The 16,741-nt window shown below is 35.5% G+C and overlaps 1 protein-coding gene and 1 long non-coding RNA gene across 4 annotated transcripts in view; one reads left to right on the top strand and one right to left on the bottom strand.

Annotated features, from left to right (window-relative positions):
• Nucleotides 1–16,741, bottom strand: part of LOC149801744 (uncharacterized) — a 204,032-nt gene that overhangs the window by 81,626 nt on the left and 105,665 nt on the right. The window lies entirely within an intron of this gene.
• The window catches only part of LOC149801745 (uncharacterized), a 39,073-nt gene continuing 30,999 nt past the window's right edge, over nt 8,668–16,741 (top strand). The window contains exon 1 of the long non-coding RNA XR_016420719.1: nt 8,668–8,785. This is a non-coding gene — a long non-coding RNA (uncharacterized LOC149801745). The remainder of the gene's footprint in view (nt 8,786–16,741) is intronic.

Raw genomic sequence — 16,741 nt, 5'->3', positions numbered from 1 at the left:
ACAAAATAAAATGTCACATGGTACTGTAAGTAGAGAGAACTTAGTCAAATAATGTCTATGCTGAAAATTGAGAAATCTACCAGTAAATGTACACTTAATAAAATATATCAATAAATATAATGTATGTGGCCATTGTTATTATTATTATTGTTGTTATTATTGTTTTTATTATTATTATTATTATTACTGCTGCTACAGTTGTTTTTATTTTTGTAGGTTTAATGCCATTTTTCAGCACAAGATAGGCTATACATGGTGGCTAGTATAAATGGTGGAGGAAGAACCCAGAAAAACACTGGAAAGAACCACCGACTCACAAGAAGCTACTTACCCACACTGGCCGAACCAGAGACTCGAACCCATGCAGACAGAGGTGAGATGGCAGTGATCCGTAATGGTGAGCGCTTTGGACCATTGGCCCCTCAGGGTCCTTTCCTGCTACAGTTAAACATACCCATACAAGTCACTAATGTGACTGATTGAAAACTGTCTTTCTGAGCCGGTAAATAAGGTGTTGTGTCTGACCTTTATATATATATATATATATATATATATATATATATATATATATATATATATATATATATATATATATATATATATATATATATATAGTAGGGTCTTTTCAAGATATGCAACACAATGATTTTTGTGCTAATTTCAATTTTAAAAAAATCACACTTGCATATATGCATATAAAACAAATTTTTTCAGTAAATACTCCTAGTGCTATGAACAACATTTTACAACAAAAAACTCAAACCAAAAATTCAGTTTCCAAGATCTCCAGCAGGTAAATACATTACATAGGGACCAACAAAATCATTCAAGGAAAGGTAAAATATCAGCTGTCATGGATCTCACTGTCACTAAAAACCATACGAATAAACAACATACAAAAATAAAATATCTTTTGTTGTCAATGGCATTACTGTCATAGTCCAAGAATCATTATGTAAAAGATGAAATACTGCAGAAAATGTAATTTTTGGAAAAACGGGGAAAATATGCATCTGTGAAAATACATGAATTCAAAGTGCTTATCATGGGGGCTAGATTTGAAACATAAATTTAGCATTAAGTTTAAAATAATACACATATGATATGGCGTTCATTTTCTAATCCCATAATACTTATCCCTTACAACAAAATGACTTGATGTGACCTGCTGACACAAAATATACTACTGGAACAAAGGTCTCAGCTGTTGACAGCTACAAAGGTTGATATAAATGAATAAATATTCAACAATTTATCTGCCAGACAATTGTATTATCTAGACCACAATAAAAGTGCTTATCAGTCCATATAATAACATGCATGTATGCCTAGTTTGTCCTTTCAAGACTGAAAAATTTATGGCTCTGTCATGTAAACAAAATAAAATCTGTCACATGGTACCATAAGGAGAGAGAAGTGCCTTCATGTCTAGAAAATCAGAAATCTACATACCAGTAAATGTACACTTAATCAAATATATCAATAAATATACTGCATGTGGCTGTTATTATTATTATTATTATTATTAATTACTTCTACCATCGAACCTGTCTAAATAAACACCTATGGAACTGGCAGAAATGTTTTTTTTTAGTAGAGAACTGTACTTACCATATGTATGCGCTTTAAAGTCAAGTCAAACTACAAATAACAAAGATCCTGATCTGCCAAAGCATTATGCAACAGCAGATTAGGGTCTATGCTGTTTGTTCTACTGCTTAATCCTAACAAACTGCACAGACCCAGATCTGCTAGTGCATTATGCAAAGGCAGGTTTGGGTCTGTGCAGTTTGCAGACAGACTCATAAGTGGGTACATAGTAAATGTGAACCAAGTTGTTTCAACTGGACCTGTAGCTTACCAATATCAATACAACAGTACTGCTGAAACAAATAACAAATTTGACTCTTATAATATTTATGGAATATTGTCAGAATATTTGCTGGTATTAAAAAAAGACTTGGAATCTATATTAAAAAAAGATTGGGGGGATCTACCTTGGCATTTTTGTACACCATTCCAAACCCATCCCTTCTGAAAACACTGTGAATTCAGTATCTAAATCTAAGTTACAGTTCAGGGGTCTTAAGTAAATTTCTTGTTGGATTTACACTATTAATCAAATGAAGGTAGGTGTTGACTGTTATTGTCCATGTTTATCACCAAACTCAGGATCACTAAAAAAAAACTAAAAAGGTTCATTTAGTGCTGAAGATAAATGGTACAAAAGGGCAGTAACTTATTACTTTGGAGAAGTGCAGTAACTAACTAAAATAAATGATTTAGTCACATGAAAATTGCACATATCAACTTTTGATGTAACTGAAGACGAGTGATGAACATTTGATGACTGTGTGTGTGATTGGATTTTTAATGTAGCTTTAACAATTTTTCAGTTATATCAATACAATATCTGCAGTGTGGCAGTTTCTTGTGATGTCTAGCACTTGGGGCATCATGCCGCAGACATAATAATAATAATAATAATAATAATAATCATAATAATAATGACTTTATTTAAAGAGCGTAACTCAATTAGCTAAGAACTATTCCACCTTGAGGTCCTCATACAAAGGAATTTATTTATTTTAGCTGCATCTCTGAAGCCACTGGATATATTGGATTTGGAAGAAGGAAATAGAGTAGGCATTTCTAATCTCAACTTGAATACTATTCCAGAGCAAAGTTCCAGAGCACTGGAAACTTTTTTGGGGAATTTTATACTGTTTGACAGACACGGACTGCAGGTGGGAAGTAGTGCCAGGTAGCCTATCCTGGAATAGTGATTGTAAATATTCAGGAGCACTATTATTGGATATCCTGTACATTAATTTAACTTTTCTCAAACAGATGTGGTCCTTAACAGGTAATATTTATAACTTACCAGCTAAATTTTCCTTGCTTTCTTTCTGGATTGATATAAGCCCAAATGCTCTTTTCTGATGATGTGCCAGCTTTGCTATGTTTTTATCATTTGAATTACCCCATACTGTATTACAGTCACCTAAATAGGGTTGTAAGTAACTGTTATAAAATAGTTTTCTGTGCCTTTCAGGGAGAAAATGTCTTATCCTACTGAGAAGCCATAAACTTGAATTGACTTTTTTTTACTGATATGTTTGATATGTTCAGTCCATGATAGGTTATTATCTACCAAAATACCAAGTAGTCAATCATGACAGACCATTTGCAAATTTTTATCCCTCTATTTTAGACTTAGTTCATCGCTATCAAGATTTGTCCTTTTTTTGCTGTGTTGAGTAAAGTAATATTTTAGTTTTACCAGTATTTACTACCATGCCATTACATGTGCACCAGTTGTCCAGTTTGTTTAGGGCATTCTGTAAAGAAATGAGTTCATGCTTTGTGTTTTGGATGCTGGACAATGTTGTGTTATCTGCATAGTGATCATTAGATGATATTGAGTCCCTTAGTAAAAGTGGTAGGTCATTAATAAATAAAATAAATACTGATGGACCTAGAACTGAGCCTTGTGGTACTCTATATTTAATTGTTCCAGGTTCAGACAGAACATTATTTATATAAACATGTTGTGTTCTCTCACTTAAGTATGAAGTAAACATCTAACTGTGCTTTCATCACATTGGTAGATTTTCAGTTTCTTCAAAAGGATTTCATGATCCACCATGTCAAAAGCTTTCCTGAAATCTACAAAAACAGATCCTATTATTCTACCTTGGCCAAGTGCTTGAAGCCATTTATCAGTTAGGGAGATCAAGGCAGTCTCACATGACTGTTTCTATCTAAAGCCTGATTGATTAGGGTGTAACAGCAAGTGTTTGGTTAAATATAACATGAATGAGTCATGGACATGTTTTTCAATCAATTTTTACAAGTTTGGTAGTATTGAGATTGGCTGGTAGTTATGAGCATCATCCTTAGAACCAGATTTGTGAATAGGAATTACTTTTGCAGTTTTCCATATTTTGGGGACAGATGAGGTTGCAATACTTAAATTGATTGTGAATGTTATGCTATCTAAAACAGTTGAGGCATAAGATTTAATGAGTCATGGACCAATCTGATCAAGTCCTGTAGCTTTCTTGGTATCAAGTTCACTGAGACATTTTTAACAAAGTTTTTTGATACTGGTGGGATAGAGAAACATACCACCTTAGAGATTTTGCTGCTGCAGAACTTTTTCAGTTCATTAAAATTGTTTTCTATCACTGGTTCTTTAAACTTTGTGGTGAAAAAAATTATTGAAAACTTTTGCAATGTCATTGTCGTTAGTGACTATGGTGTCATTTACCAGAAGTGAGTGAATTTTATTTGTCTGATCTTTGTGTGTTCCTCCAGTGAGTTCATTGAAGACTTTCCAAATAAGTTTGTGTTGCTCTTTTTGTTTTCAAGCAATGATTGATAATAAGTTTTTTAGCTTTTTTTAATCATACTTGTTATTTTATTTGTCCATACTTTATATTGTGCATGGTTTCCCATTCCCTTGAATTGGTCTCGAGTTTTCATAGTGCCTAGGATTTCAGTAGTAAGCCAGTTAAGTTGGATTTCATTCTTTACTCAATGTACTTTCACATGATGTCCCACAAAGTATCATTATCCTGACAGCAGGCCAACCAGTCCTAACCTTTTAATGCTGAGCGCCTAGCAAAGCTGATGTTAGTATCATTTTTATAAGTGTTTGGCATGACTCAGCCAGGGTTTGGGTTTGATCCTGTAATTTCCCACATCTGAGGCAGACACTGTAACCACTTGGCCTCTGGAGCAGTCCACTTGACCACTCAAATTTCTCAAATTTAATATGTAAAACATCGAATTTTGACTGATATATAATCTACAGTGATGCACCGAAAGCTTTCTTAATTTGATATGGCTCTCGTTGAGCATGTTCTTTAGAAACTTGCTGTACTTCATGTATCATTTCAAGAGCACCCAAGTGACAATGAATAGAAATGATGATTTTGTTAGCAATGTGACATTTTAGAATTTTGACATCATAATTACTTTTTGAATGTGTGTTTGGTTTTCAGGCCATTTGGTAGGTCTGAAGTGGTGTCCTTGTAAACTAATTCAGTGTTGCATACCATGGTTTCCATTTTGCTTTGTTTGTTTCACAATATGTAGACAGCGCTTTATACGGTCACAATTGTCATCTGCTGAGTCTGGCTGTATATATAGAGGCATGTAAGTGAAATTTGTTACAGTGTTTGTCCCCCCTCCATACATTTACTAAGAATCTCATTTCTTCGTTCAATCCCCAAAACCATGGGTGGATTAGTTGCCTAAGGCGTTTACCTTTACCAATTACTGATATTTCACCTGTTTGTTGGGTTTGAGGCTTGACCAATATGAGTATGTAAGAAAGCTTGCCAGAGGTTCTATCTTAGGTTTTCACATGTTCTTCCTCCACAAGATATTCAAGCCACCATGTAATACTTATCATATGCTGAAACATGGCTTTAAATCAGAACAACTACAATCATGAATCCCTCCAATATTCTGGAAATTCTCCCCTTTGTTTCAAATGGAAGGGGAAATTGGTGAATCCCCCCCCGTCAAATTCTCAATCTAGAATAGACCCCAATACAATTCAGAGGTAATGGCTATTGCTGGTTCAACTTTATCAATGGCAACAGTAGTAGCATCAATAACAACAGTGGAAGTATTTTGGATTGCTATATATAATAAATTGAGAAAACCAGATTTATTAAACTGTGCTTTAACTTATGGTAATTTACATTAGAGTGCATCACAAATCAATGAATGATTCATAAAAATAAGAGACCCAAGTGGACATGAAATTGCTCGCCTGCTTACACAGCTTAACAGTAATTTTCTTTTCTTAAAGATTGAAAATAGAAATAAAAATATATAATCCAAATAATTTGTGAGCAATGACACTTGAATATATGAAGTGTCATAATATAATGCTCATTATATGTGATAACATTTAATGAGAATATTTAAAGCACTTTAACATTTTGTTGTTGTTGTTGTTGTTGTAGGGTTTAACGCCATTTTTCAGCACACGATAGGCTATACATGGCGGCCAGTATTAATGGTGGAGGAAGAACCCGGAAAAACCCCGGAAAAACCCCGGAAAGAACCACCGACCCACGAGAAGCTACTGGCAAGCTTTCTCACATACCCACATTAGCTGAATCCGAGACTCGAACCCACGCAGACAGAGGTGAGACTTTAACATTTTGCTAATAGCAACTGTCAAACTATTTTACCAAACATACCACACTTGCTTCTGTATATTTCAGAATTTAAATTTTGCAAAAGTAATTCTCTGTAAATAAACTTAAAAAAGTAAAAATGTTTTCAAAAGAAATATGTTCTTACTTGGGCGGGGCCCCGAGTGGCCGAGTGGTCTAAAGCGCTCTTCGTTACGGATCACTGCCATCTCACCTCTGTCTGCGGCGGTTCGAGTCTAAGATTCAGCCAATGTGGGCATGTGAGAAAGCTTGCCAGTAGCTTCTCGTGGGTTGGTGGTTCTTTCTGGGGTTTTCCAGGTTCTTCCTCCACCATTAATACTGGCTGCCATGTATAGCCTATCGTGCTGAAAAATGGCGTTAAACCCCACAACAGCAACAACTTACTTGGGCAAACTCGGTATTAGAAGAAGAAACAAATATTTCCCACCATGTCTACAAAATGAATACTGTAATTCTGATTGAACACAGTATTTGATAGCCTACATTTTCTCTAAATATTACTTCTGTCTGATACTTTTTCTTCAGTGATAAATTAAAGATTATTCATTTTAATCACTAAGGTGTATTATCAAATTTAAAAATGTGTCAATAAAATTTGTTCCATTTTGTGTTATAATTTGTTTTACTGGTTGCCATCAGTCTAGCAAGGGGAAGAACTCTGTAACCCTAATCTGTGATTCTCGATAGTCAATACCATAGGTTACTTGCCTTGTGTGCTTTAATTGATTATTAATATGCACAGATCTTCATATGAAAACTCAATAGGCAGCTTGATGTTTATTTACACAAATGTACAAAACATTAAATAAAACATACAGCCTCTTGAGTGATGCAAGATCATCTTATTAGTATGCATGGGTCTTCCTTGTCACTGAACACATGTGAGATATTGATCACAGATATTCCAAGTTTTATCAAAATCTTTTCAGAAATATTGTTTCAATAGTGGTGACAATCTCAGCCAATCAGATGCAAGACCACCTCATTAATATGTATAAAACTGATTTAATACTGAATTCATCAAACAGTTTGATGATTAAAGCCCAAATCTGATCAAAACCAAATCAAGTTGGTTATGTTTGTTTCAATGTTTTATGGCATAGTAGCTACTTAGTGCCAAGGGCAATTGGAGGTAGGTGCCTTGCTCAAGGACACAACACTGCAGCTGACCAAGGCTGGTATAATGTTAGGATTCGACCTCATACCCCTTTGGATGTTAGTATAGCACATTAACCACTAAGCTGCCATGGTTCCATTTAAAACTGGATCAGAAATATAGTTTCCAGAATACCAATTCAGCACATGATAAACTACACACGGTTGTCAGTATACAGTATTTGGTGAAGCAAGAACCAGTGAACCAGCAAGAACCACCAACCCATAGGAAGCTACTGGTAAGCTTTCTCACATACACATACCCACACTGGGAGAGATCAAGACTCTAACCCATGCTGACAAAGGTGAGATATCAGTGATCTGTAAAAGCAAATGTTTTAGACCACTGGGTCACCCAGGGCCCCTCATTAATATTTATGGAGCTCACTCAACTTGTCTGAGATCTTGATAACATACACTTATATTCCAAGCTTAATCAAGATCAGATCAGAAATATAGCCCCCAGAGTGATATCATATTAAGTCAGTCAGATGTGTTTACCTCATTAATATGTGTATTCAAACTCATCTAAGATAGTGATGATATAAACCAATACTCCAAGTTTAATCAAAATTTTATAAATAAACTCCAACATGATAACAAATAAGAGTAACTTTTGAAGAGGATATATGTGCGTCTAGAATCAGCTAGATTCCAGATTACCATAATTTACAAAATGCACAATAATTCCTGTTAGTTACGTGAACAGTTTTCAATATAGAAGATAAAAACCCCACAGAATTAGGTTTAGACAATTAATTAAGAAAAAGCAATATGTAATTACAACTATGTTAGCATAGGGCCTCTGTTCTATTATTTCCTTTAAAAAAGACTGTGTGGTAACCTATGGGGTCCTGAAGAGAAAACAATTATGAAAGGGTCAGGGTTAAAAGCACGTAAAATAAATACAGAGAGAATAACTCTAACACTGAGATATAATCCTGTTGATGAAAAATGGCAGTAAGGTAAAGCACTAGCAACAAGCAATTTTCTCTGATCGCAAATTTGACGTGTCCAATAGCATGACGCCATTAAAAAAGATATATGTTTTGCATTTGGGCTTTTGAGGTGCACAAGTGAACCATGTCTTGCTGACAATTGTCCATTCTGTGAAGGGTGTATTCACATCAAGCAGAGAAGTTTTTCTTTTGGCATGAATAAATAGTATGCTATGCAACAGTACATGCACCTTTTAATCAAGCACATTATACAATATAATTTCACATCAGTGCAACATAATAAAATGAGATCATACCTATACCAGACATATAAAAGGAACCATGTTATTTAAAGGGCCCATTAGTAGGTGAGTGCCATATCCCGCTGTGATGAAAGCCTGTGGTATGTGCAGCCAAAGTAGGAAGAAGAGTAATAATGAACAAGAGTCCCATGAAGGTTTATCAATGGTGAATTAAGTTATTCTTGAAAAGGTAGGATTTTTTAAATTATCCATTGCTGCTATAATGTTTCCAGTTTGATCGTATTATAGTATTTTTGCATGCTTGTTTTTGCAACAGAACTTTTCTTAAAATTAACATCAGATATATTTACCATTAATATATTACAATAATCAGAATGAGACAGAATGTGGCTCTTGTAAAAAGTGACAGGTTTGATTTGGAATGAAATACTTTTTTCTTAATGAAACTTAAATGATCACACCAAAGTAAATTAATATCAACAAGACCATTAAGAACTTGTTCCTTGGGAACTACTTTCAGTTTTTCATTATCATCGAAAACGCTGAAAGTTATATTTCTAATTTTGCTCATTTTTGCTTTGTTGTTATTAATGAAATCTTTCATCAGTATTTGAAACATTTTCCTTTCACCACAAGTGAAACCTGTTTAATGCAATTTGAAATTATTTTTTATTCAGTTTCAGCTCTGCTCATCAAAGAATGCAGTATGTCAGCGTAAGATTTGAATATTTAATGCAACTTTGAAAAGTTTTCAGTCATATTGCTACAATGTTTGCAGTGAGGCAGTTTATACTTGTATTGATGTCTAGCATTGAGACATGCCGCATACATGTGGCCTCATGTCCCACTCGATCACATTCTCCAGACACCTGGCTGACCAGTCCTAATACTTACCTCTTAATACTGAACATCAAGTGAGGCAGCTGTTAATACCATTTTTATTAGAACTGGTATGACTCAGCAGAGGTTCGAACACGTGACTTCCTACATCCGAGGCGGTTGCTCCAACAACTAGGCCACCGGTGCAGTAATTGTCAGTGTATATAATAGCTGATGAGACTGTAAATCGAATCTTTAGAGAAATATTGTTCATGAAAAAACAGATTTGTTCCATGTGTAGATCCTTGTGGCACAATTAAGTTTATTCTTTTATTTTCAGATACATGTTGCTACAGTACTTTTTGAAATCTGTCATTTAAAATATGATGAAACAATTTGTAAGCTGTCAATAAATTGAATAATTTTTAGTTTATAAAGAACTCAATGATCCACAGGATCAAATGCTTTTCAAAATCAATCATAAGAATTCCAAGTCGCAAAACATATTTAACGTATTTTTCATCACTTCTGGGTCAAGGTCCAGATGGGGTGTTGTGTGTGTATGTGTGTGCGTGTGTGTGTATGAGAGAGAGAGAGAGAGAGAGAGAGAGAGAGAGAGAGAGAGAGACTTACTGAGGAAAGGACAGAGACCTACTGTGGAAAACACAGGTATTTGTACTGGAGAGCTAAGATTTTTTTTACTTGCTGGAAGCTGAGTACCTTTGAGACACACTCCATTTTGGGCCCCTCTGCAATTAGTTTGTTGCTGCTTCACATGACAGCCATTACATCAAAATGGACAGAACTTAAGTGTTCATCACCTGATAATGACTTGCCAGCTTATTCATGGAACCATACATGACAGATTCCCAGACCATAAGATATTTAATGCATTTGCTGTGCGGACACATTCAATGCTCATTAAAGTCAAGCAAGAGAGAACAGTGATGCAGTAACCTTTGCTAATAAAGTAGAGCAGTGGGGGTATTCTCAAGTACATGTGAATACTCCACTTTTCAGCTATGACCAACTAGACATCATACAAAGTTATTCAGTGAAAACTCCATGATGATATGACCATTCATCCAAGAGAAGTAGTGATAACAAAACTTTCAAGATGGCTGCCATGGTGGCCATATTGGATGTCTAAGTGGCACCATTTAGGACCTACTAGACATCACATGATATCTTTAGCAAAACCCCAATGCTGATATGATTATCCATTCAGGAAAAGTAGCCATATCAAGATTCTCAAGGTGGTTATTGTTGTGGCTGTAGTGGATGTGAGAGTGGCCTCATTTTCATTTATAGAACCAGCTTTTGCACAAAAAAACAGGTAACCTGATCATCCGTTCTGGAAGAGTAGCGATAGCAAGGTTTTCAAGATGGTCACTGTGGCAGCCATATTAGACACCTGATGGCACCAATCTTCGTAAGAAATCTTTTAGTGACAACTTCACGTTAATATGAGCATGCATTTAAGTGGAGTACCAAAAATAAGATTTTCAAAATGGCCACTGTGGTAGCCATATTAGACATTAGATAGGCACCATTTTCATTAGGACCAACTAGATATCATAAAAAGTCTTCTGGTGAAAAAAGTCATATTACCAGTAATATCACATTTTATACATGCCAACCCCTGGATTAGTACCAGAATACAAACACTGAACATACTGACAAATTATATATATACAACACTCACTGTTACTAGTCCACATGTCTAGCTTTCTTTGAATAATTGTATGTACAGTCAACTCCTTTACATTTTTCAATGAGCATGATGAAATGCTGTATCACACACTCTTATATTCTTCTTTTGAAATTTATAAAGCACTATTGATTTGTCTTGTTTCTTATCTGATATGTTTTTAAGTTTTAAGATTCCTCTACTTGAACATTTATCAGACATATAACCACCAATGAGTTTGAACCCTGGCCAAGTCATACCAAAGACTTACAAAAATGATACTAACAGCTGCCTCGCTACGCGCTCAGCATTAAGAGGTTAGTGTTAGGACTGGTCGGGCTGGTGCCAGGATAATGTGACTGGGTGGGACATCACGCTACATGTCTGCAGCATGATGCCCCTGTGCTAGACATCACCATAAACTGCCACACTGCAGACATCATAGCAATATGACTGAAAAATTGTTAAAGCTATGTTAAAATCCTAATCACACACACACACACACACACCATCAGTGAGTCACACTGATAAAACCTATTCCACTTAACATCTGGCTCCATATTTTTTTGGACTGGTCTGCTACCTAAATATATTATCAAAATTGAATGAATCTCTGAAGTTTTCAAACTGAAGAACCACATCTGCTGTCTTGTAAATGTGTCATATACAGCCACAATGAACAGACGATTGACAAATGCACTTTTATGCTATTCTTTTTGCAACATCTTTCAAGATGTCTGCTGTGGCTGTCATAATAGACATTAGATTCACACCTTTTTCATTTAGCAACAACCAGACATCATAAGAAGTCTTGTGGTGAAACCCCATGTTGCAATGAGATATAGTGCTAATAAGATTTTCTAGATTGCCACTACAGTGGCCATAATGGATGTCTGTCATTTAGGACCAACTAGACTATGGGATGAATGTGCACATGTAAAATTTTATGGCAATCCTCTAAGTAGTTTAGAAGGAGTAGTGATAAGAAACTTGTGATAATGGATCAATGAACAATAAATAAAAGACCATTTGTTAAGCTCTTTGGTTTCAATTCCACCACTGGGTCAGTTACTGTGGTGTGTCCTTTGGTTAAACACCTTACTTCAACTGCCTTGGCACTAAATAACCTAACTGTGTTGCTGTGCTGTAAGACTTCTAGTCCATGACCAGTTGTTGTTGTTGTTGTGGGGTTTAATGCCATTTTTCAGCACAAGATAGGCTTATACATGGTGGTCAGTATTAATTGTGGAGAAAGAACCTGGGAAAACCCCAGAAAGAATCACCGACCCACGAGAAGCTACTGGCAAGCTTTCTCACATACCAACATTGGCCAAATCCAAGACTTGAACCCAAGCAGACAGAGGTGAGATGGCAGTGATCCGTAACGTAGAGCGCTTTAGACCACTCGGCCACTCGGGGCCCCCCATGCCCAGTTCATGTATGGTAAACGCTACTAAACATGCCTAAGACATTATACTCAACATCATACCTGCCTTGTGTGTGATTACCAATTACTGAACATACTCACATATGTCAATCCAACTGCAAAGAACATAGACCCTGATCTGCTGGCATATTATGCAATGGCAGGTAAGGGTCTATGCAGTTTTTTCTTCAGATTAGTGCCAACAAACTGAAAGACCCAGATCTGCCATTGCATTATGCAATGGTAGATCTGGGTCTATGGATCTGACATAAGCGAGTACATATGCTATCTTTGTGGATAAAAGCAGTGTAATCAATGGGTCTTACATATATGGTTCAGCATGATCATCATAGGAGAGGTTATGCTGATTTTCCCAGGTATATCATTTTACTTCTGGTTCCATCTTCGCAGTGAAACTGCTATATAAATGGGACTTTACATATGATCCAAAATAAAATTGTCTAACAGTGTACTTAACGGCTGGTTGTTTTTCTTAGTCTGAATGGCACTTGTAACACATTTTGACTATATCAGCCCAATGATATTATCATAGATTAAACTCAGAGTTATTCTGCATTCAGGTAAATATAGCTCGGAAACTAGCATGATCCCCGCTCAAAAAAAACAAAACCCAACAAATTCCTTTTTTTTGTGCCAGCCTTGTTCTGACATATGAATTCCTACACCTACATTCATATGAAGACTCAAGAACTTCACCTGCTAAACTTGTTTAATTTCATCTAAAATTTGATACACATGTTTTTGAGCACCTAGTTCACACTTGAACCTTGTGGTATTTCTATTAGTATTTCTACTGAGTTATGTACAGACAGCATCTGGTATATATTGAATTCTTAAACAAAAGTTATTCATCCCAAAATAAGCATTCTCAAACAGAAGTTAAATGTTAGGTCTCACTTTCTCTGTGCACTTGAGAAGATGCACCTCCAAAGAGAAGAGCACCCAGTTTAGTACAATGGAGTTAACTCATTCACTATGCACTACACATGATTTTGACATTGCTTATAAGCATGTCCCTATTAACAATTTCTTTACAGCACAGTGGTGGGTTTTTAATCAAATATTGTATATGAAGCCACAGTCTGTTGGTTCCCATAAGCTAAACACTAAATGCCAATGTGATAAATTAAGTGGCGAGAATGAGCTTCATTTAGCGTACATGATAAGGACCCTTGATCAAGACCTGTGTTAACAGAAGCCATGTTGTACAGAGGTGCTTTGCAGAGTCAGGTCTCATTAACTAGACAAGAAGGTATGAAAGAATCACTTCAATTAAGCTGCTGGAAAAAAAAGAAAAGAGACAATAATTGTTGAATGGGTTAACTCTACCACAAACAAGAAAATGGCCATGGCCAGCACTTGGAATATTGGTGTGACTGAATGTATCCACACACCATGTTTCATCATCATGTGACAAATTGTCTTTGAAATGCTGACCGCATGAAACACTTTCAACAATTAAGTTAATCAAGGGTTTGAACAAACAGAAAGAAAGGGATATGGAAAGTTGCTTGAATATACACATGGATAATGGTGATCATTGCTGGACAAAAAGAGGGAAACCTCTGCAAAGTGTATTGACAACAATCACAGGCAAAGGTAAATATGTCCAGTAAAATGCTACTAATGGTGGCAAAGGTTGCTTGATGAAAGACATTGTGCAGTGAATATTAAACATGGAGAGAAAAGACCACAGCTACATGGATCATCAACACCTTCGAAGATATAAATTACACAATTATTAATTCATAATGTTAGTCATATGTCTGCCAACCTCTTCTAGCTACATAATAGGTAGACAGACAGAAAGACAGACCAAAAAACTGGCAAATGAAACTTACATAACAAACTGATGACTAATGACCACCAATGACAAAAGCAGAGAAAACCAAACCTTATACATGAACATAGCACATCATATAAAATCTGAGTACCCCATGTAGTGTTAAGTTTTTATTATGCACAGAAAATTTCACGCAAATGGTGGGAAATATTGAAATTATGCTGATTTGAATTTGTATATGATATAGATTGACTGTCTGATAGGCAACATTCCTTGGGCCTCAATGTCTGTCAAGCTTCCATTACACCTGTAAATCACATAATGCCTCACACCTTTGCTCATGACGGTATTTGTTGGTGGTCCAGATGTAGTTATTGGCATCCATTATGGTTTGACTGACATGCAGTGATACAGTAATATATGCAATATGTTAATTGCAAAGGCCACGTACTTATTCCGGCATCTGCCTAAAACCTGTATCTGCATTCTGGGTATGCCAAGAATTATACATAATTACATATCTGATAATATCTTCTCTTGTTTAATAAACAGCAGCTTGTTTTCTCTTATTAAAATGTTATCTATATGGCATCTACCTCTCTGTACCTATATGCACCACAGACTTCAAAGATAAAGGGAGATAACTCTGAAAGTGAAAATGAACATAACCTATGCAAGAGATAGTAGCTGACAATATAAAGGTTCCATTTCTCAGAATCACACTTATGAATAACTGGTGAAAAATAATGCAATGCTAAAGGTCAATGAAGAAATGCATTTGTAAAGAATGCAGGAAGTTTATTAACAAGAGGAGAAAGACTTTGCTTGCTTTATTCCTACTGTAAAGAATTGAATTAATTAGTGTTCATATATTTAGAATAGCAACAGTGAAATCAGACTACATGTTAGGATGGGTATCTGTGCATGGAAGATCTTCAACACTAGTAGGGAGCCATGCTGGCTAAGAGGTTGATGTGACAGACAAGATGGATCCTGCCAATGGTCAAATTTGGGTTGCCTACAATGCTGTGTCGCTGGGCAAGGCATTTTACTGTAATTGCCTCTGCAGGATAAAAACTTTCCAATGTGATGATGTGTCATTAAACACAAACCATTAAACTAAATTTAATGTTTTCATCTGAGATTGATCACTCACCCTAATACAAAGATAAATTTCAATGAAAGTATTCCTGAACAGTTAACTTGATCTATCAGGTAAGAGTGTTTGAAAAATCCTACTTCCATATTAAAGACTGTGAACATCTTAAAATTGCAAGATACTGGAAAGAAGTGGAGTGGATTCTATTCTTCTTTTTTACCTCTAGTACAACTAACAAACTGCAAAAATCTCTGAAAATGAAAGCAAAATATCTTAGTAACGCGTGCACGTTTTTTTAGATCAAATTTGTTTTATGTTTTGTTAAGTTACTGTATATACTCACTTATAAGATGAATCCAACTGCAAACTGTACAGACCCAGATCTGCCACCAAATAATGCACCAGCGGGTCTGCGTCTGTGCAGTTTGTTAGGAGTAATCAGTAGAACAAACAACATGACCCTAATATCTGCAGTCACACTATGCTATGGCAGATCAGGATTTCTGTTGTTTGCAGTTTGACTCGACTTATAAGCAATTATATATGATACAATGGGGAGAAAAAACAATTTTAGTTAGTCTAGAGAAATCCTGGTGATTTTTCCATTATATAAAATCTGCAAACATTCCAGCGCTGTAAACATAAAGCAGATACATACCATATCTATTCTCTTAAAAGTCAAGTCTGTCTACAAACTGCACAAACCCAAATCTCCTGTCACATTCTATGCCAACCGATCTGGGTCTACAATTGTTAGGAGTAATGAGTAGAATAAACAACACAAAGACTGATCTATTGTCACAATATGCATATCAGGCTCTATGTTGTTTGCAGTTGGACTCTAGTTATAAGCGAGTACAGATCAAACTCAACTTAAAGTTGTTATTCAAGTAGCCTCTAGAAATGATATCAAATGTCAAAATTGGTAAATTTATAGTCTATACCAACTAAAAATACAAATTAAAGATTACAACAGACCAGATCTGATTCAACATCTGCATCTGACGTGTCATAGAATCTTGTACATATCTCAAAAAAACAAAAACAAGTTCCTATATAGAAAATGGCTACTAAATGATGAGCAAGTTTTTTTGAACAAAGCACAGTTAGGGAAATGGTCAATATGTAACCAGGCTATACAATGTTGAATAATTGAAAACTTCCAATATGCTGTCAAAGGCCAGATGTATGGAGATAAGTCTACAGTGTCACGATTAAATGGCAATTTCTCAGTTTTATGAGATTAACATCTTTTGAAGAATATACTATTAACAAGGAAGCTTCTTCTGTTTCTTCCTTTTGATAAATTGTTGTTCACACGGAGCCATAAATAGAACAAGAGAATGA

This window comes from Sinohyriopsis cumingii, chromosome 4 (assembly GCF_028554795.1).
Source record: "Sinohyriopsis cumingii isolate HCF-2022 chromosome 4, ASM2855479v2, whole genome shotgun sequence".
Lineage (NCBI taxonomy): Eukaryota > Metazoa > Mollusca > Bivalvia > Unionida > Unionidae > Sinohyriopsis > Sinohyriopsis cumingii.
This window is presented reverse-complemented; position numbering and strand designations above follow the sequence as displayed.